The sequence below is a fragment of the Artemia sp. Qi Xiang Cuo genome, chromosome 11 (assembly GCF_049724085.1).
Source record: "Artemia sp. Qi Xiang Cuo chromosome 11, ASM4972408v1, whole genome shotgun sequence".
NCBI classification, from domain to species: domain Eukaryota; kingdom Metazoa; phylum Arthropoda; class Branchiopoda; order Anostraca; family Artemiidae; genus Artemia; species Artemia sp. Qi Xiang Cuo.
This window is the reverse complement of record NC_142804.1, coordinates 8420955-8442090: the sequence shown is the minus strand read 5'-3', so window position 1 is coordinate 8442090 and position 21136 is coordinate 8420955. Positions and strand designations below refer to the sequence as shown.

Here is a 21136-nt window from a genome sequence, read left to right as displayed (position 1 = left end):
AGCTCTAGCTAGGCTCTTAGCTAAGACTCTGGAGTAAACTCAAATCTAACTAAAGCTAAACCTAAACTAGAATCAACTAAAACTCTAGCTAAGACTCTAAGGTAAAACACCAAACTCTTAACTAAAACTAAACTAAACTAGAACTCTAACTGAAACTCAAATGTAAAACATCAAACTCGTAACTCAAAACTAAACAAGCTAGAACTCTAACTAGAATCCCATATGCCAAGACTCTAAGCTGTGTACCCTAAACTCTTAACTATAGCTTAACTAAACTAGAACTTTAACTAAAAACTCCAAGCTATGACTCCAAGCTAAAAAACTCTAAAACTTACTTGGCTATAACTACACTAAGCTTGAACTCTCATCAGAAAAACTCTGGGCTAAGACTTGGGCTAAAACTCTAAACTATCAACTAAAACTAAACTAAACTAGAACGTCAACAAAAACTCTAAGCCTCAAGACTCTAAGCTAAAAATTCGAAACTCTAAATAAAGCTTAACCCATTTTAACTTCAAGTAAAGCTCTAAGCTATGACTCTAAGCTAAAACTCTAAAATTCTGCTACTAAACTAGAAAAGCCTTTCTAACTAAAACTCTGAAAGCTACGACTCTAGGCTAAAACTCTCAACTAAAACTAAACTGAGGCTCTAGCCTAAGGCTCTAAGCTAAGACTGCAAGGTAAAGGCTCTAAACTCTTAACTAAACTAAACTGAACTCTAACTCAAAGCTCTAAGCTAAGACTCTAAGGTAAGACTCTAAACTCTTAACTAAAACTAAACTAAACTAGAACTCTAAGCTGGAAATCTCTAAATGCTAAAACGTCAAACTCCTTAACTAAAACTAACTAAACTAGAACTTGAAGCAAAATCCTAAGCTATGACTCTAAGCTAAAACTCTAAACTCTTAACTATAACTATAACTAAACTATAACTTTAACTAAAAACTCTAAGCTATGACTCTAAGCTAAAACTCTAAACTCTTAACTAAAACTAAACTAAACTAGAACTCTCAACAAAAACCTAAGCTAAGACTCTAAGCTAAAAACTCTAAACTCTTAACCAAAAACTAAACTAAACTAGAACTCTAACAAAAACTCTAAGCCAAGACTCTAAGCTAAAACTTGAAACTCTTAACTAAAACTTAACCAAACTAGAACTCTAAGTAAAACTCTAAGCTAAGACTCTAAGCTAAAACTCTAAATTCTTAACTATTACTAAACTAAACTTCAACTCTAACTAAAACTCTAAGGTAATACTATAGGTAAAACTCTAAACTCTTAACTAAAACTAAACTAAACTAGAACTCAAACTAAAACTGTAAGCTAAGACTCTAAGGTAAAACACTAAACTCTTAACTAAAACTAAACTAAACTAGAACTCTAACTAAAACTCTAAGCTAGGACTCTAAGGTAAAACACCAAAGTCTTAACTAAAACTAAACTAAACTAGAACTCTAACTGAAACTCAAAGGTAAAACATCAAACTCTTAACTAAAACTAAACTAAACTAGAGCTCTAACAAAAACTCTAAGCTATGACTCTAAGCTAAAACTCTAAACTCTTAACTATAACTTAACTAAACTATATCTTTAACTAAAACTCTAAGCTATGACTCTAAGCTAAAACTCTAAATTCTTAACTATAACTAAACTAAACTAGAACTCTAACTAAAACTCTAAGCTAAGACTCTAAGGTAAAGCTCTAAACTCTTAAAATTAATTAAACAAAAATATAAAGATTACTAAAACTCAAATCTGAGACTATGAGCTAAAACACGATACTCTTCACTAAAACTTAGACGACACAAATCTATAAGCCAAACTTTAATCAATGAAAATAAGCTAAGACTCTCAATTCTGAACTGTAACTAAACTAAAATTAAGCTCCAACAAAAACTCTAAGCTAAGACTCTAAGGTAAAACTCTAAACTCTTAACTAAAGCTAAACTAAACTAGAACTCAACCTAAAACTCTAAGCTAAGACTCTAAGCTAAAAAACTCTAAGCTTTTAAATAAAGCTAAACTAAAACTCTAAGCTGAGACTCTAAGGTAAAACTCTAAACTTTTAACTATAACTAAACTAAACTTCAACTTTAACAAAAAGTCTAAGCTAAGACTCTAAGTTAAAATTCTAAACTCTTAACTAAAACTAAACTAAACTAGAACTTCAACAAAAACTCTAAGCTAAGACTCTAAGCTAAAACTATAAACTCTTAACTAAAACTAAACTAAACTAGGACTTCAACAAAAACTATAAGCTAAGACTCTATGCTAAAACTCTAAACTCTTAACTAAAACTAAACTAAACTAGAAGTCGTTTTTGGTCAGTTTGTCACACAGAAACGAATTGCATTTTGGCTCATCAACACTATTGTAATTAAGAATATCCATGATGGCTTTCAGTTTCTTCGTGTAAAATAACTACTGAAGTACTGTTTTTTTTTATCTGTATTTCAAGCCCGAAAAGTTCCCTAAATGAGTACTATGACAATTTGTCATTATCAACCTGCATGAATGAAAAAAACATTAATAAAAATTTGGTGCAAAAATTAGAAAAGCTTTTGGTTTAAATTTGCTTTTTGGAAGTCCATAACATTAACAGATAAATAATTTTAAGGTTATTGATGCATTTTAGGGAGGTTGCAAGGTACTGAAATAAAAGAAGAGACTTTTTTTCTTTCTAAGAGAATTAGTTTTCCTTCTCTTTCCCATACTTTCTATTTTTACTTTATCACTTTCCCATTTTTGACACACACTAAATCTTAAGCTAACTTTAAGTTTTACCTCAGTGACCTATAGAATCTTGAACTTCTAGGTCAAGTCGATTTTCCTACCGCAATAAAATTTTGTTTTGTGAGACGTTTTTATCCTGAAGTTTGGGATATGCGAGCGGTTACTTTAGTAAAGTTATAAAGCAGTCCCCGCTACCCCTTACCTATTTACATTTCTAGCCCTTTCATTGGAAAATCTATCCAATTGTTCCTGAATTTTCAAAAAGTAGACAATTGAAATTCAAAATTAGAAGTTTGAAAACTTCAATGTAGAACAACGTCAAAATAGAGCCCATATTAGTAGTGTCCTATCTATACATTCCACTGGAATACCATATTTGGGAGATAACAGGACTCCAGCCAGAACTACAAGAGAATGTATTTGACCTACTTTACAGATAGGCGTTAGAATTCGGTCAATTGAAAGATCACTTACAGGTTGAGTCTTCAGAAATTTGTCAAAAAATTCTTGCATGCATATGGATATCACAATAAATTCAAGTGAGAATAATAATTTAAATTTCCGAAGAGATAAAGGGTCAAAATTTTAATTACACACCAACAATAGATAAGTCTGAGGGAATGGTGACTTCCTTAAAAGATACATATTTTTTTTGGGAGGGATGTCTTGAGAATAATTATTTAAATTTCCAAAGAGAGAAAAGGTTGAAATATTAATCGCATACCAACAAAAGGTAAATCTTAGGAAATGATAACTCCCTTAGAAGATACATATTAATTTTTTGGAGGGATGTCTTGAGAAATCATTTTAATTTCTGAAGGGAGAAAGGGTTAAAATTTTAATCGCATACCAACAATAGGTAAATCTGAGGGAATGACGACTTCCTTAAGAGATGCAAGTTTTTTTGGAGGGATGTCTCAAGAATCTAAATTTTCGAAGAGAGAAAGGGTCAAAATTTTAATCGCATACCAACAATAGGTAAATCTGAGGAAATGATGGCTCCCTTAAGAGACCCATTTTTTATATTCGGGTAAAATGAAATAAATTTTACATTTTTATGGGAAATCTACGTTCCAAGACTTCTTAATGGGTGAATGAGTATCAATAATTAATACAAAATGACTTTTGCATACAACAAACTCAACTACTTGGTAAATTCCAAGCCTTTTAATTATGACTGAGCGGCAAAAATTAATAAGAAAAGCACTTCTACATAGAACAAACTCAAATGCTTGGTAAATTCCAAATCTTTTAATTGATGACTCAGTATCAAAAATTTAAAAAAAACGCTTTTGCATAGAACAAATTCATATATATATATATATATATATATATATATATATATATATTATATATATATATATATATATATATATATATATATATATATATATATATATATATATATATATATATATATATATATATATATATATATATATATATATATATATATATATATATATATATATATATATATATATATATATATATATATATATATATATATATATATATATATATATATATATATATATATATAGAACAAACTCACATAGAACGAAGAACAAACTCAAATTCTACATAGACAACATTCTACATAGAACAAACTCAAATGCTTGGTAAATTCAAGTCTTTTTAATTGATGACTCAGTATCAAAAATTAAAAAAAAACGCTTTTGCATAGAACAAATTCATATATATATATATATATATATATATATATATATATATATATATATATATATATATATATATATATATATATATATATATATATATATATATATATATATATATATATATATATATATATATATATATATATATATATATATATATATATATATATATATATATATATATATATATATATATATATATATATATATATATATATATATATATATATATATATATATAATACATATATGTATGTATATATAGAATATGAATATGCATAGTATTTAAAAATATGCAGTTATCCTAGCCACTATAGTGTTTTCAAAAACTGTATTTCTGAAGAAAATGGTGCTGTTCTTTATAATAATAACTCAGTTATGGAAGCACTTTGGCTTAACAGCCACCTAGATGAGTGGCGATTATTCATAGACCCCTAATAAGTAAGTTTGTTGGTTTTGCTGCAATAAACGTCTATTGATTCATGTAGTTCTTGCCGTTGATATGAAAGAGACATTAAATCCTGAAACCAGTTTTAGATAAAATATAAAATTGAAACTTAGACTGGAAAATCTGAAGTGAAATAAAGGTTTAAAAGGTCCAGAGTGAATATCTTAATTGAAATATGAATGCACTCAAGGGTATGATACTCACGGCTCGGACGACACATGTCTGACTTAATTTAGGTCATTGACATTCTGACTGGCATGTACACAGAGGAGGGCTACCGGGCCCGGGCCCCCACCAAAATCTCACGGTTCTTATTTTCCCATAATTTTCTGATACTTCTCATAGAATAAGGGATTTGGATGATTTGGCCCCTTCCAAAACAAATTCTTGCGTATGTGCTTGCAACCTGACTATCTATAGGCAGTTTGTCATACTGGAGGATTTGGGGAGGACAGGAAAATATCCTGGGCCCCCAAGATTTTTTTTGGAGCCCTTTTTTCCCTGTTTTTTTTTTCTTTTTTCACCCTTTTTCTTTAGAATAAATTTGTCAATTTGTTAAATTATTGGCACGTTTGTTACATTGCCCCCCCCCCCAAGATTTTGCTCATTGGCGTCCTTGTCATACTGAGCCTCTCCCAGAATTTTGCCCTAGGTCTGCCACTGGTTTGTCATGACAGGTATAAAGGAAGTTTGAGTACATATAACGCATGAGCTAACTGTCTATGTAGAGGAGGCTGGTCATGTCACGGACGAAGATGCTTGAGCAAGCGTAGCTCATTCACAAGTCAACCATCTAGAGGATGTTCGTCAGGACAAATACACAAAAAGTGCATGTACGTATAGCTAATTGAGTCCTTTAGCACTAAAAGGACAACGGCCAAGACCAGGAGGAAAAGTATTTAAGCATATGCAGAACATCGATTACCTGAATACTTAGAGGAGGCTTGTCAAGACAATGGCAAACAAAATATTATATAAAGCACTCTGACAGATGACTAACTACAGAAGACTGTTCATGACTTGGACGAAAATGCTTGAGCAGCCGTCAACCAGCTGCTCATGCTCAGCCACAAGTCAGCCATCTTGAGGATGTTCGTCAGGACAAATACACAAAAAGTGCATGTGCATATATCTAATTGAGGCCTTTAGCACTTAAAGGACGACGGCCAAGACCGGGAGGAAGAGTATTCAAGCAAATGCAGCACATCGATTGCCTGAATACTTAGAGGAGGCTTGTCAAGACAATGGCAAAAAAAATTATATAAAGCACTCTGACAGATGACTACCTACGGAAAAATGTTCATGACTGGGATGAAAATGCTTGAGCAGGCGTCAACCAGCTGCTCATGCTCATGCACAAGTCAACCATCTTGAGGATGTTCGTCAGGACAAATATACAAAAAGTGCAAGTGCATATATCTAATTGAGGCCTTTAACACTTAAAGGACGACGGCCATGACCGGGAGGAAGAGTATTCAAGCAAATGCAGCACATCGATTACCTGAATACTTAGAGGAGGCTTGTCAAGACAATGGCAAAAAAAATATATAAAGCACTCTGACAGATGACTACCTACGGAAAAATGTTCATGACTGGGACAAAAATGCTTGAGCAGGCGTCAACCAGCTGCTCATGCTCATGCACAAGTCAACCATCTTGAGGTTTTTCGTTAGGACAAATACACAAAAAGTGCAAGTGCATATATCTAATTGAGGCCTTTAGCACTTAAAGGACGACGGCCATGACAGGAAAGAAAAGTATTCAAGGAAATGCAGCACATCAATTACCTGAATACTTAGAGGAGGCTTGTCAAGACAATGGCAAAAAAAATTATATAAAGCACTCTGACAGATGACTACCTACGGAAAAATGTTCATGGCTGGGACGAAAATGCTTGAGCAGGCGTCAACCAGCTGCTGATGCTCATGCACAAGTCAACCATCTTGAGGTTGTTCGTCATGAAAAATATACAAAAAGTGCAAGTGCATATATCTAATTGAGGCCTTTAGCACTTAAAGGACGACGGCCAAGACCGGGAGGAAGAGTATTCAAGCAAATGCAGCACATCGATTGCCTGAATACTTAGAGGAGGCTTGTCAAGACAATGGCAAAAAAAATTATATAAAGCACTCTGACAGATGACTACCTACGAAAAAATGTTCATGACTGGGACAAAAATGCTTGAGCAGGCGTCAACCAGCTGCTCATGCTCATGCACAAGTCAACCATCTTGAGGTTTTTCGTCAGGACAAATACACAAAAAGTGCAAGTGCATATATCTAATTGAGGCCTTTAGCACTTAAAGGACGACGGCGATGACCGGGAGGAAGAGTATTCAAGCAAATGCAGCACATCAATTACCTGAATACTTAGAGGAGGCTTGTCAAGACAATGGCAAAAAAAATTATATAAAGCACACTGACAGATGACTATCTACGGGAAGCTGGTCGTAACGTGGACGAAAAAACTTTGAGTAAATTCTGCTTCTCGACAACCTAACTACCTAGAAGAGACCCGTCGTAAAAGGGATGAAAATAAAGTTCGAGTGTATGCCCCTCATATATTAATTGACTATTTGGAAGTCTGGTCATGGAAGGGGCTAGAAATGTTTGAGGAAGTGTAGTAGCTCATTGATTACTTACCTACCTGATTGAGGATAGTCGTGAGGGGAAATAAAAATGTATGAGTAAGCGCTTCTAATTCACTACCTGACAAGATTTGGTGTGCTGTTATGTCAAAGCAAAGCAGTGAAAGGTTTTCTTTAACCCTGTCCCCCATAATCTATTTAATATCTAACAAAGAAAATGGCGCTTGAAACTCCTAAGATTACACTGTCCTTTAAGAAACCCAGGATATAAAAAAGCTTCAGCCCCATCTTTCGTGGACAATTACAGTAAATGATATAAGTCCCCTTCTCCTACTACCCCATGCTTATGTTTTTATTTCTTTTTAGATTCATTTTTGCATAAAAGTGTCAACTATTATCGTAGAGTCAAGTTTTTCTTTTTATACTACTTTTGATTTTGTTTTTGATATTTTAATTTCTTATATAGCTTATAGTATATTCAGCTGTTTATTTGTTTTCTTTGCTCAACAACTTTTTTAGTGTTAGAACTACTCGGCTTGTTCGTAAAATACTTTGAGGCTGGAAGCTTTTTTGAAAATTTTTGACGCTCAAACATTTTTGAGAACTTCTTTTTTACGCTGAATACTTCTTGACTTATTTATAGCTCTACATTAATATCCTAAATTGTATTTTTTTTTCCGTTGAAGGGTAAATTCTCCAGTCAATCATTATGGAAGCCAGGAATAATAGGCTTACTTTCTAAACTTAGATTCCACCTACTCTTTATTCTGATGATTACCAAGTAAGCATTTTCTATAAACAACACCTTACTTATTTGTGTGTGAAGCTAATCATGAAGAAAGTAATTTTCATAGATCTTACCAAATTGTGGTAAATTTCTAAACATCATAAACAGTTTTAATTTCTTAAGGGTGCTACTTAGAGTTTTTTTTTTAAATTCATATTTAGCCCTCCTAATAAATTATGAGAGTGACAATCTCTATTTTCTGTTATGGTCTCGACATAATCAAGTACTTAAATTTTATTTATTAGTAAGCGACCTATATAAATGGCGAAACTGAGACTGTTATAACCCAAACATTTTAATCTTTGCAAAAATGACGACAGCGCAGGTTTTTATTTTGTTTTTTTAGTTTCATTTGTGAACAATATTTTGAAATCAGAAGAAATCCACAGCATTTCGACTTATGGCCACTGTAAGTTTTTAATCTTATTTGATTATTGAACAAGGGTTAGTGTTTAAATAGGTGGTTATCATCGCAACCGTCATGATAAGCAGCCTATATCTCATTATGTGAAAATAATTAACGCACAAGGAAATGTCTTAATTGCTTTCAGATAGGCCATTTGCTAAGCATGATTGCTTTCTCCCATCCATTTATTCAGTCTCAATCGATTAGCAATAAAAATGATTAAAAACGATAGGTACTCCGGTGCAGGTATGTACGTAAGAAAGGGGGTAGGGGTAGGAAACACCAGTCTCGAGAATATAGGAATACCGGATTAGTGTGATTTTATTCCATTAAAAAGAAGAAAAATTGGTGATAAGCATGGCCGTATCCATGATTTTTGTTCTGGGGGAGGATATTTTTCGTGTGTGGGGGGGGGGGAGGGGGTTGCACTAAAACTTTAAAAAATCACACAAACAATTTGTTTACATGCGGTTTTGTTACGTTTTTATGAGTCAGGTATTATAATTTTTTTTTTGGGGGGGGGAGAGTCAAACCCCTTCTCTGAAAACAGCCTTGAAGGCAAGTACGCGGGAAATTTCGTAAAAACAGAAATAAATCATTCAATTTATGTTAATTGACATAATATCATAGAGCATAACCTTTCATGGAGGTCGAGGCTCTTGTCAAAAAGAAGACCCCCAGCTATCAACTGCTACTACTAGTGGCATCTCATCACAGTGTCTAGCCATTAGAGGCTAACACATGTGTGTATGTTGCTTTAAAGCCCCAATCCACCCACAGCTTATCTCTTAAAAAAATCAACAGGGAGAAAAAACTCAATGAAAAAAAAAAAAACAATAAACGAGACTGCGGCCAGTGGAGAGACAAGACAAAAAATGTAAAACAACGCGGATATTTCGCCTGTATTAAAACAAGGCGTGTTCAGCCAAGAGAAACGCAAGAAGAATAAGATAAAAACAAACTAAAACTAGAAACAAATAAAACCACCACCAATAAATATAATTAGCGCAAATAATCCTCGTATAGAAAAGAAGCTATTAGAGTTACTTCAAGGTAATTCTAATAGCTTCTTTTAGCTAGAAGTAACTCTAATAGCTTCTTTTAGCTTTTTTCCCCTACGTGGATTAGTTGCGCCTATTGTATTTCATCGCTTTACTGAAAACTATATGCGTCTTGAACAATATTGGAAAGTATAAACAACATTAAATTGAATATTTCATGCATAATGATATTAATTGTTGAAAGATCCATCAGTTCAAGAATGTATTTCACTGTAATTGTGTTTTTACTTTCAATGCTGTAAGAACTGGAAAAGAAAATTTTTGTAATATAATCCGTTTTCAGTTAAGCGTCAATGACGCAGTAGGCTTTTGGTTTTTATTTACAGTTAGGAAAGGAGGCAGCATCCAATCACTTGTTTGTAGGGAAACTATATTTGTCTTTAACAACTTTAAAAAGAACTAATAAATTAAACTAAATATTTGATGTATATTGATATTAATTGCTGAGAGCTCATCAGTTCCAAATATTACTATAATTATTAAGTTTATTTTCAATATTAAGTACAAAAGAAAATATTTGTCATAAAATTGGTTTTCAGTAAGGTGCCAATGACGCAGTAGATTTTAGACTTTTACAGTGAGAGAAGGAGGTCATACCCAAACTCTTGTTTGTGGTGATTTTCGTTCGTTTCAAGCTTTATTTGCATATTCAATTTAATTTTCATTCGTTTTAAGATTTATTTATTAGTTTACATTAATATCTATCGTATGTTTGTTTGCATTGATTGTTTATTTAATTTCTGTTCGTTTTAAGTTTCATTTATACTTCAATAGAACAATATTTTTTTTCGTTTTAAGCTTGATTTTCATATTCAATCTAAGCATTACTCGCTTTAAGGTTTATTTTTTCATTTATATTATTGCTTGTTGTATGTTTTTGCTATGATTGTTTATTTAATTTCTGTTCGTTTTGGGTTTCATTTATTCTTTAATAGTAATTTCTGGTCGTTTTGAGTAAATTTTAAAAGGTATTTGTATCTGCTGAGCTTAAGTTTAAAATGACCTTTACTATTCTTTGAAAACATCATTTTTCGGATTTTTATTAATTAATTTTACTTCGATCTTTATTGCAAAAAATTTCAAGTTTTTAAAAATTCCGTATTTCAATATCAAGCTTATAAAAAAAATCAAATATTCGAGAGAGTATCAAAACTGATATAAAAGTAACAATGTCAAAGGGAAACAATGGGTTTGTATCAGCTTTGGCCTTTTTATTATCTGATATTTGAACTTTTTTTCGCAAAATTGATATCTAAAATTTTTTATCGGATCGGTTTTGGGAAAAGGGGCGTTGGGGGACTAGATTAAGCTTCGGTTAGTTTTGACTCTTTAAAAGTGAACTAGAACTTTCTATTTTCAATCAAATGAGCCCTCTCTGAAGTTTATATGAGTATCCTTTCTATAACAACCATATATATCCCCTGAGTATAACTTACAACGCCTGTTCCTGGTTCCTGGGGGTTTGTGTCGACCCTGGAGTTTTGATATCTGATGGTTGAATTATTTTTAACAAAATGATCACCTGAAATTTCTATCAGATTGGTTTGTCCATCCGATACACTCAAAGGCATGGAAGGCGGGAAGGGTTAGTTGCCCTCCGAATTTTTTTCACTCTGAGAAAATGAACTACAACGTTTAATTTTCATTCAAATGAACCCTATCCGAAGTTTATACGAGAATACCTTCCATAAGAACCATATATGCCCCTAGAGCAATACTTACAACGCCTGCCCCTGCCCTGGGGGAGGGGGGGGGGCTGTGTCGACACAGGAGTTTTTCTTATCTGACCTTTGAACTATTTTTAACGAAATGACCATACGTAAAGGAGTTTTTGTTATATGATCTTTGAACAATTTTTAACAAAATGGCTACCTCAAATTGGGGGTGCCAGTTGCCCTCTGATCACTTTTGACTCTTAAAAAGGGCACTAGAACTCTTGATTTCCTATCGAAAGACCCCCTTTGAAGTTTATACGACGACCCCTTCTATAGGAAGTGCCCCTGGGAAAAAATAAATAGGGTGTGGAGGGAGACTAGCTGCCCTCTAATCACCTTTGACTCTTAAAAAGTGAATTACAACTTTCAATTTCCAATCAAATGAGCCCTCTAGGAAATGTATACGAGCATCCCTTCCATAACAACCATATATGTCCCCAGGGCATAATTTAAAACACCTACCCACGGGCCCTGGGGGGCTGTGTAGACACCGGAGTTTTTTGTTATCAGAACTTTGAACTATTCTTAACAAAATGCCTATCTCAAAATTTTTATCTGATGCATTTAGGGCGTGGAGGAGGGGGGTTAGTTCCCTCTGATCTCTTTTGACTCTTAAAAAGTGAACAAGAACTTTCAATTTCCAATCAAAGGAGCCCTCTCCGAAGTTTATGCGAGCATCCTTTCCATAAGAACTATATATGCCCCTAGAGCGTGAATCATAATGCCTGCCTCCGGGTCCAGGCGGGTTCCGTTGACACAGGAATTTTTCTTATCTGACCTTTGAACTATTTTTAGTGAAATGGGTGTTATACTAATTTTATCGGATGGGCTTGGGTAAAAAAGGATGTGTGGGGGGGGGCTAGTTGCCCTCGCATATCTTTTGCCTTTTAAAATTGTACTAGAACTTTAAATTTCCAACCAAACGATCCCCCTCCGAATTGTACACAGGCATCACTTTCATAAGAATCATATACACCCCCAATACTACACTTGCAACGCTGCTCCCCCGGGCTCTGGGGGGCGTTATTTTTATCTAATTTTTGAACAATACCCAAAAAATCGGGTCTCTCCAGATTTGTAGCGTGCGGGTTTGAGGGAAAAAGAGTGGGGGGATAGTTTAACTCTCTTAACTCTTAAAAAGTGAATAAGAACTTTCAATTTACAATCAAATAAGTTCTATGTGAAGTTTATACGAGTATCCCTTTCATAAGAGCCATACTTGCCCTTAGGGCATAACTGAGAACGTCTTCCCCTGTGCCCTGGGGGTTCTATTGACACCAGATTTTTTCTTATCCGACCTTTGAACTATTTTTAACAAAATGCTTATCTAAAAATTTCCATCAGATGTGTTTTAAAAAAGAAGGCGAGGGGGGGGGCTAGGTGCCCTCGGATCTCTTTTGACAATTAAAAAGTTAGCTCGAACTGTCAATATCCAATCAAATAAGCCCTCTCTGAAGTTTATACGAGCATTTCTTTCATACGAACAATATATGGCTCAGGGCATAACTTACAACGCCTGCTCCCAGGCCCTTGGGGGTTGTGACGACACCTCAGTTTTTGTTATCTGACTTTTGAGCAATTTTTAGTTTAATGGTTATATCAAAATTTTTATTGGATCCATTTGGGAAAAAGGGGCGTGGGGGGGGGGGCTAGTTGCCCTCCAATCTCATTTTACTCTAAAAAACTGAACTACAACTTACAATTTCCAATCAAATGAGCCATCTCTGAATTTTTTACGAGCATCCCTTCAATAAGAGCCATATATTCCCCCAAAACATAACTTACAACACCTGCCCTCGGCCAGGTGTTGTGTTGTGTCAGGTTGTGTTGAGAACCTGAGTTTTCTTTATATGGTCTTTGAACTATTAAAAAAAAAGCTATCTCAAACGTCTTATCGGATGGGTTTGAGGAAAAAAGGGCGCGGAGGGGGGAGGGCTAGGTGCCTTCCAATATTTTTTCACTCTTAAAAAGTGAACTAAAACTTTCTATTTCCAATCAAATTATTCCTCTTTGAAGTTAATACGAGCATTCCTTCCATAAGACCCATATATGCCCCCAAGAGACAACTTACAACGCCTGCCCCTGCGCCCTGTCAACACCGGTATTTTGTTATATGATCTTTGAACTATTTTAAAAAAAATAGCTATCTTAAAATTTTTAATGGATGCATTTGGGAAAAAAGGGTTTGGAGGGGGGGACGCTGCTTACCCTCCAATCTCTTTTGACCCTTAAAAAGTGAACTAGAATCTTCAATTTCCAATCAAATGAGTCCTCTCTGAAGTTTATACGAGCATTCCTTCCATAAGAACCATAAATGGCCCCAGGGCATACCTTACAACCCTTGCCCCCAGAAGAATGGGGGGGAGTGTCCAGCTTAAACATATAATTTCCAGAACTTTCAACTACGTTGATTAAAATGGCTATATCAAAATTTTGATCGGATGTGTTTGGGGAAATGGTGGGCGTGGAAGGGCTGTCAGTTGCCTTAAAATCACTTTTGACTATTAAAAAGGGAACTAGCCATTGAAATCTCCAATCCAATGAGCCCTTTTCTAAATGCAATTAAAGAGTAACTTTGAAATGATAAGGCTATTTTTATCCTGTAATTAATAATTATCCTGTACAAGAGAGGAGATGCCACCCCATCAACTCCTTGCTCTTTACGTTAAAGTGCAAACTTTTTCAGTGTTTACGAACGAGTGATCTTATATAAGAGCAATATTGCAAAATTCAATTATATTGTATCACAGCACTTAGAGAAGGTATGGGCGAATAAAATTTCCACATCAAGCTTCTTAAAAGGAAATTGGTAAATAAGTCATTTGGAAATACCAACCGGCTATGCATATTACAGTTAATAAAACACTTTCAATAACAAGTTTAACAGATAATGAAAATGAAAATAGAACATTAAAGAAAAAAAGATAAATAGAATAAATCAAATAAAAACAAAGTAAAAAATAGAAAAGTTTTTTAATAAAAAGCGCTTTTAGTGAATATGTTCAATCAAACCACTAGTCCACTTTCAACGCAATGAGCGAGGGTATAGGGGCGGCAGCTTCCCTCAGATTTAAGTCTTAATACCGCTTGAACTTTCGAGAAAATGTGGTTTTTATGTGAGTTTGTGAAAATCATTTTAAATTTACTAATCTAATACGTGACTAATTTTTACACATGCTTCTTCTTCTTCGATGCTTCTTTTAATCAACTTCTTTTAAGTTTGCAGAACAAATCTCATAGCATGGCATATACTTTAATTTTTTCGTAAATGACACTTTAGCCTCTGGAGACCTTAAGGGGAGGGCACCCTCATGTTGGTTTATGGTAGTGTCTAATTGTTCTATGGATATATCCATTGTAACTCATGTTAATTTTAGACTTAGTTTTTTTCATTGACAATATTGGATTGATACTAAAAATTTATTAATTTTAATTAATTAATAATAGTTGATATTATTCGATTAATAATAATTAATTTTACTGGTTTTGAATTTGATATCTTATATGTGAACCCAATATCTGGCCGTTTTTGCTTTAAATTCATGCATCACTTTTAGCAGATATCCTTTGTTTGAGAAAAAGCCAACGCCTCGGCCCCATGTTTATACGTATGGGTATAACATGATTGGAATGGGTATGTTAACTGAAAAATATATCTTCTCGATGTTATTATATATTTCTTGTTATATCCCTCGAAATTATTTATTCTACCGTTTATAATGTTTTTTAAAGTGTTATTTTGATATAGTATAGTTTTGTATAGTATAGGAAAGCATATCTTCTTTTGGTGATTTTTTTTCTTCAATCATGTCCTTCAAAATCTATCAAAAAAATAATAACTGACAAATTAAACTAGTCAAAAAATTTGAATCTGCTAGTGTATGCCACTAATATTAAGACATTTTTAGATGTCAAACTCTTTACGCCAAAGTTTCTTAGGTCAATGCTGATGGCATTTATGAATGCAACAAATTTAATTAACAATTAATTAAAAGTGTTTATTTGTATTGGATTGTAAACTTTGGAAGTGGGTTTTTCTGGGTTGAAACCAATAATTAAAATTCTAAGTATATGTCAAAAGGTCCATTTCCTAGTCAAATCCCATTTCCTTGATAACTAAATTAATTAAAAAAAACAAGTTTTTTAAACTGAAAGTAAGGAACGACGTTAAAACTTAAAACGAACAGAAATTATTCCGTATATGAAGGTGGCTGTCCCCTCCTCAACGCCTCGCTCTTTACGCTAAATTTTTTTTATTGTTTAAAAAAATAGAGTTTTGAGAAAGTCAAACTTTAGCGTAAAGAGCGAGGCGTTGAGGAGGGGACAGCCCCCTTCATATACGGAATAACTTCTGTTCGTTTTAAGTTTTAACGTCGTTCCTTACTTTCAGTTTAAAAAAATTTTTTTTTTTATTTAATTTTTGAACGTTTTTGAATTAATGCAGGTTTTGATTTTGGCTCACCGTACATGAATAATTAAAACAAAATTTGCATATTATATTTGGTTAAATGGCTTTCTCGAAACTTGTTTAATTTTATTTACGAACGTTTTTATTAGTAATAAATATACGTAACTTAGAATTAACTTACGTAACGAACTTCTATATTCATAAATTTTTAACACGTATGTTAGGGGGTTCACCCCCTAGTCAATACCCTGCTCTTTAAACTATAGTTCGAATTTTTTTTCCAGTTCTTTAAAAATGACCTCTTAATCACAATCAGTTGATCAGTTGAAAAACTTGTTTTTTTTATTTAATCCCTGATCTTTTTCTTTAATAATGCTGGGAAATCCGGCGCCCCCTTCATAGCAATGTCCCTTCCCCCATGAAAACTTCTTTCATGGAAAGATCCTTCCATATAGCCCCCGACCCTCTCCTTCCCCCACCTACCAGAAAAAATCTCCTCTGAAAAACTCTGTATACGTCCCAATAACCAATACTATATGTTAACATTGAGTAAAGTTCATAACTTTCAGCCCTCCCCCTGGAGACTTTGGGGGATCAAGTCATCCTAAAAGACATTTTTATCATATTTTCGACCATGCTGAACAAAATGGCAATCTCAAAATTTTGATCGGGTGACTTTGGGATAAAAATGAGCTTGGGAGGGGGCCTAGTTGCCCTCCATTTTTTTTGGTCACTTAAAAAGGGCACTAGAACTTTTAATTTCCGTTCCAATGAGCCCTCCCACGATATTCTAGGACCACTGGGTCGATACGATCATCCCTGGGGAAAAAAAACAAACAAACAAACAAACAAACAAACAAACAAACAAATAAACACACACCAGTAATCTTTCTTCTGGTAAAAAATAGAAAATTCTACATTTTCATGGATAAGAACTTGAAACCACTAAAGTAGGGTTTTCTGATACGCTGAATATGATGATGTGATTTTAATTAAGGTTCCATAACTTTTAGGGGGTATTTTCTACTTTTTTTTAAAATAAGCCAAATTTTCTCCGGCGCATAACTTTTGATGGGTAAAACTAAACTTGATGAAACTTATATATTTGAAATCAAGATTAAAATCTGATTCTTTTGATGTATCTATTGGTATCAAAATCACGTTTTTTAGAGTTTCGGTTACCATTGAGCCGGGTCGCTCCTTACTTACAGTTCGTTACCACGAACTGTTTTATTAATTCTGAATATTTTATATAATTCCTTGAAGGTGACAGATTAAAACTAGAGTAGTTCTGTCAAATGGCCCGTTGTGTATCTGCATATTGTCCTGAATATAAGTTAACAATTTAGATTAGTTGAGTGAGTTTGAATTCTGTATCCGTCCTTGCCAAATGTACAGCTACTGTATTGTGTGTACAAATAAACATTTTAGACTCTAAATATAAACTATGTGATGGTTAGAAATTTTAGACAACCTCCACCGTTAGAACCCAGATAATAGGCCAGCGCTACCAGAAGGCCCTAAAGAGAAGTCTCACTTTACAGAGAAGTAGATAATTCATAGAGAAGTGAACACAGAAACTTTACAGTATACCCTTTAATATATTTGAGTTTTATTGTTTATAACAAATGCACGCTAATAAACTGTCCCATTCTCAAGATATTGTGAAAAATACTTTTTATCTTGTTTCAGTTGCCGTTGTGCTTGAGCAATCGTTCTTAAAGCATGGGGGAAAAAAGAAAGAAACGGAATTTTCTACATAGTGGCTTTAGGACTCTCATATATATTGGATTTCATTGCATGATTTTTATGAAAATCGCACTCCATTTTGGGGAAGTTTAATTCTGTTTCTAAACTTATGCAAATTTGCATGTGGCATTAGTAATGTTGAGCAACTTTAAAATTATTACGTTTTGCTTATTTATAATTGGAGTAGTTTTTTTTGTTGCATAAATTGTAATAACAAATTTGTTTTTTAGAGTTTTGGTTTCTATTGACAAGGGTCGATTTTTACTTACAATTTGTTACTAGTTTGCTACAGTTATTACTAATGCTGGTAACATAATTCGTGGTTCTTTACCCTCCATTATATTTTAAAGCGCCTGAAACGACAAACCCAAAGCGTTTAATGCAAATTAACCTAATTTGGGTAGAAATTTGATCTGGGATATGCTCCAAAACCATATTAGGATTAACTTGCACAGACGGGACTTTTCATTATCTTGGAAAACAGTTGAGTTGAGAACACTAATTTCCAGGATTGAGTCTAAGGCAAAATATCGCTCCAGAAAAATGTTTTCAAGCTCCAAATATTTTGCGGTGTTCAGAAGTCCGTCAAACGCTAGAAAGTCTTTTAGTTTCACCAATTCTATATGCTCTTTGAAGGTCGTCCTAGCGATGATTTTTAAATAGTGTTTAAATTGGATGATTTTAAAAGGAAATTGTTGCCTCCGCAATTTAGTGAGATACGTTTCCTTCATGATTATTGCAAACTTTCTCTGCCTTGGTTATTTTTAGGATCCAAGGCTCAAGAAAATTTCGTTCATATACCAGCTCATTTGCCCAAGATCCACAGAGCAGTCTATACAGTAGACATCTTTTAGGGGGTTACGCTTTAAAATCTGGAATTCAATGAATTCTTTAAAACAAATTTTGTTTTATATCCAATTTTGTTTTCTCGAAAAATAGTGCCTTGAAACATTTTCGCTTTTACAGATACGGTATTTTATACCTTACTTCTTGCAAAACTGATCGTCAATAGTAGACCAGTAACAGAATTGCATTAATATTTGTAGTCGTTGCAACAGACAGCATAGAACATACAGAGAGCATGCAACAGTAATAGAATTGCAATAATATTTGTAGTCGCTGTAACAGACAGCACACAGCGTACAAACAGCGTGCAACAGTAATATAATTGCAATAATATTTCTAGTCGTTGCAACAGACAGTATACAGACAGCATGCAACAGTAATGGAATTGCAATAATATTTTTGGTCGTTGTGACAGACAGCATACAACATACAGATAGTATGCAACAGTAATAGGATTGCAATAACATTTGTAGTCGGTGCAAAAAAACAGAGTACTCTATCGTCAACTTTACCGTTTTCACATAAATAAGTTTCGATCAAGAATTACGACGCCATTTTGTGTTTTAAGCACATTGGCAGAAATAATTTGTATATGTCATTTCGTCATTCGTAATTTGTATATGTCATTTCGGGTTTTTGTCATTCGACCTTGTGTCTCCGGCGTTTACCCTGTATTTATGTCTATTTTGTACAAATATTTTAAAATTAAACCTTGAACCTTGATGTAACTTAAATTGCGGCTTTTTATATAGACTGCTTCACCATACATATCAAGAGGTATTGTAAAGCAAGAATTCTTTGGGGAAAGCTATATCCTAAACAGTCACTCTTTCTAATAAATACAATACCTGCTTTAGCACTCACGACTAACTAATCCTAGGAAGTTTCTTTTAACGGAAATATTAGTTCATAGAAAGAATCTATTCCACTCGGAACTCAAAAAGACTGATTTCCCCACCAGTGGATTTGAGAAACTGGGCTTTTGACGCTGGGAAAACTGAATTAAGACATCGAGTACAATGAGGAGAGAAAAGGAATCCAATTTACGGCGTGTTTTCATATGACCGTTTGCGCCACATCTGAGAAGTTTGTCTATAAGGAATTATGAGCTTACTAAATTGCAATATAGTTTGTTTGGTTATGCAATTGAATTTGCTGAGGAACAAGCTTGGGAATTAGTTTGTTTTGGAAATGCCTTGGTAAACGCCTTTAAGGCCTTCAAGCCACACTTGAGAGAATTATCTATAATAAATTAGGAGGAAACCTATTTACAAGAGTAGATCAAGTTTACGCAAGATTGTTTTTCGGTTTTTAAATAAAAAAAATCAATTTCTTCCATATTCTCAAGCTTTATTGATACACTTTTTCAGTGGTTTGAGAAAAGTTTATGTCATGGTTTGAGAGGTTTGAGTGGTTTTTTCAATGGTTTAAGAAGATGTCATAATCAGAGCCTAAAATTTCAGAATAAAACTCTAAAAGGGTACACCAAGAAAATAGGTACCACCAAAACAATCAATTTTTTATTATTGGATATCACTGGAAAAATAATTACAAGAGTGGAAGCAGTACGATTTTTTTTCGTTGTTATAAAAAGAGGGGTTGTATCACTCACCCTTTGAGGGGTTGAACCCCCCTAAAAAATTTCAGCCCTACTCATAAGAACGTAAATAAACGAATAAAAAAAATTAATGCTTTTTTAAGTTATTTTGCAACCAACCTTCCAAGAGAAAATCCTGGATTCGACCCTGCGGCGAGTATTTTTTCGGCGAGGGTTAAAAAAAATCTTTGAAAAATTATCTTTTATTTGTTTATATTCAGTTTTGTTACGTATTTCAAGTCCGACAAAAATTTCTTGGACTGAAGAGGGGTCAGTTCCCCTAACCCTCCCCCTGGATATGGCCTTTGTTGGCAGAGTGTATTGTGCATTGACATTTGCGTGATCCTCGGGACATCAATATTGTGTATTCAAGGTTTTACATACCGGCTGTCACCCGTAGAGGATAGTTGTAGAGGAACGGTAGCAGTAAAGGTAGAGATAATAGTAGAGGCAGAGGGGATGTATCACTCACCCTTTCCGTCCAAATACCTCTATTCAATAGCCGTTATTGAGTCATAAGGTAGAGGTAATTGTAGAGGCAAAGGGGTTGTATCACTCACCCTTTCCGTCCAAATCCCTTCACTCGAAAGCCATCATTGAGTCATTGGTCTCTCTACCCTAACACTGATTTGGTGTTTTTTACGTTCCCTTACTGCTACTTCTGCCTCTACTTCTACCTTTACTGCTACCGTTTCTTTTCTACTATCCTCTACGGGTGACAGCTGGTATGTACAGCCCTGAATACACAATACTGATGCCCCGAGGATCATGCAAATGTCAATGCACAATACACTGTGCCAACAAAGACCATATCAAAGGGAGGGGGGAAGGTTAGGGGGATTGACCCCACATGGAACCCAGCTCTCCATTGAACAGTTTAGAAATTTATTTATAATGTATTTTGTCAATAAAAGATCTTGTCTTGACCCCTCCCAACTCCCAAAAATTTTTGTTGGACTCGAAAAATGTAACAAAAATATATATAAACTAGTTTTAGATTCATTTTCAAAGATATTTTGTACCCCTCCCCCCAAAATGCCCCCGCAGAGTCGTATTCATGAAAAAAATCTTAAAATCGCATCCAAATTTGTTTTATTCATTTTTGTTACGTTTTTATG

At 33.9% G+C, this 21136-nt stretch overlaps 1 protein-coding gene across 2 annotated transcripts in view; it reads right to left on the bottom strand.

Annotated features, from left to right (window-relative positions):
• The window catches only part of dnc (phosphodiesterase dunce), a 562555-nt gene that overhangs the window by 530483 nt on the left and 10936 nt on the right, over positions 1-21136 (bottom strand). The window contains exon 1 of one of the 2 annotated variants that reach the window (XM_089096265.1): positions 19270-19291. The exons of the other annotated variant lie outside the window; for it this stretch is intronic. The gene's annotated coding sequence lies outside the window, so the exon portion shown is untranslated. Of the gene's footprint in view, positions 1-19269; positions 19292-21136 lie in introns of those variants that run through there. 2 annotated transcript variants of the gene reach the window in all.